Genomic DNA, 2,193 nt, shown 5'->3' with positions numbered 1-2,193 from the left:
TGGCAGGGTTTGCTCTTCAGACCCAGCGCGAGTAAGTGGGAACTTCTGTGGTCACTGTCACTAAGGGCCCAGCGCTGCACACGGTCCTCACGGTCTCCTCCTGGCCAGGGAGCCCTGGAGGTCTCTGCCAGCTCCCTGTGGTGCTCCCTCACCGTCCCCTGGGAGGACCAGCCAGGCCGCCCGGTTGGCAGGGCGGGCACTGCGCTCTGCCCTCAGGGCTGCGTGGGGCGGTTCTGAGTAAGAGACCGCGTCCCGCTGAAAGTGATGAAGCGCGGACAGCTGCTCAGAGGTGGGCTGGAGCAGCCACACCTGGGCCTCTCGGGCCACGCTCTAGGAAGCCGACCCCTGCCCACGGGCTGTCACCGCACAGCACCAGTGGGGAGAGGGGGGGCTGGCAGCGTGGGGCCCCGGACCCGCTGACTCCAGCGCATTGCGAGGGGCTGGCGGGCTCAGGCCGGACCCTGGGCAGTGGGCAGAGCGAGCTCTGCTTCCCATGAGCCGGGGACCACGTCCCCAGAGAGGCGGCCTGACCATGAGGAGCAGGAAGGGGTGCAGGTGTGGAATAAGGGTCCCCGGAACTTAGCACGCCCAGGCGTCTCACTAAGCCCACCACCCATGCGGGCCTTCCTGGAGTAGACAAGCCCGCCAAGGCCCTGAGGGACAATGTCCCCTCCTGAGGTCCCATGGCCAGTACTTGTGGCCGTCTGGCTGGTTCCAGAGCCTACCCTGGAGCCACCTGGGAGGAGGCGAGAAGGGACACAGGCCCTCAGGGACCCTCAGCTCCTTGCTCCCCTGGGTGTGCTGAGACCAGCCTCCGGGGAATGCAGGCTCTGGCCTTGCCCTAGAGGCCCTGACCGGGAATCCGCACCCCAGTGAGAGGCCAGGCAGGCCTGCACTGTCAGGCCCTGCCCACCCGGCTAGCTTCCCGTGCTGTGTCGTGTGAATGGCCCTTCTTACTCCTGTCTGTCCGGAAGGCCCAGGACAGTGAGCAGAGGCCACGGCACCCTTCCAGGTGGGGAGGCCAGAGGCGGGCTGGCTCAGGCCACACTGTCCCTGCTGCAGACTGCCCCTCAGCACACACTGCTGGCAGTGCCACCAAGGCCAGGCTGGGTCCCCAACCTCTCCTGGGGAGGTGGGGAGCTCCAACTCAAGCACGTCGAGCTGTCCTGACCCCCAGCCCCACCAGAGCCACAGGGAGTCCAGGCCCAGGGTCCAGCTGCCGTCTTGGAGCCCACCTGGGTCTGCATGTCCGTGGACATGCCTCAGTGCGGCCTTCTGCGAAATGGACAGCCCAGCTCCTCCTGTGGCTTCTCAGAGGCCAGGTGACTCATGCTAGCCGGTCCCCGGCACGGCCAGCAGAGGCAGACCAGGCTGGGCTGTCGGGCGTCCCACTCAGGAGTGCGCTGTTTCTCTGGCTGTGGTCTCTGTGCCTTCTCCATGGGTCCTGTGCGGCCCTGGGCAGTGGCCCGGCAGGGACGGAGGAGCAGAAATCAACTGGGAAGCAGCCACTATGGCCAGCACCACACGTGGTCACCGACGTGCAGTTAACTCAGACTGAACGAGAACGCAGCCTCTCCGTCCCCACCATGCGCCCAGCTCTAGCAGGCTGGCGGTGCGCGGTGGGCACTTGCCACGCAGAGTCCTGGGGGCCAGGCGCTCAGGGGTGGAACCGGCCTCTCTGGCTGCTGCAGCTGTGCCCTGGTGACTGGGAGGAAGTGCCACCGCTCGACACGTGCCCTGGCAGCAGGGGCGGCACCACGGGCCCAGCCCTCTCCGCCCACCCAGCAGCCAGGTGCAGGCCATCGTGCGTAATGGGCCCTGGGCCGTCGTCCTTGTCCTCCTTCTACAGAAGGGAACTGGAGGCAGAGGGCTGGGCCAGGGTCACAGAGCCTGGCCATGTGGGACCCTCGCCGGGCAGTGGCGAGGTGGGACCGCAGCGTGCTGACGCAAGAGGGCGCCCGCGCTCGGCCTTCCCAGTCTCCCTCCAGACCGCTGCCCTCCTCCTTTCCCCCAGCCCGACCCCTGCAGGTTCTTCTCACAGCCTGCTGTGCCTTCCGTCCTCCCTCCTCCTCGTCCTCACGGCCCCAACCACCACCCTCTCCCTCTGGACCCTGGTCCAGGCCACTCACACCCAGAGCTGGCCCTGCCCCTTCCCTGTCACAGCCAAAAACCAGAGACAGAAACACAGAAAGA

This window comes from Tupaia chinensis, unplaced genomic scaffold, assembly GCF_000334495.1.
Source record: "Tupaia chinensis unplaced genomic scaffold, TupChi_1.0 Scaffold000129_1, whole genome shotgun sequence".
In the NCBI taxonomy this organism is placed as follows: domain Eukaryota; kingdom Metazoa; phylum Chordata; class Mammalia; order Scandentia; family Tupaiidae; genus Tupaia; species Tupaia belangeri.
Note: the sequence above shows the minus strand (reverse complement) of the source record.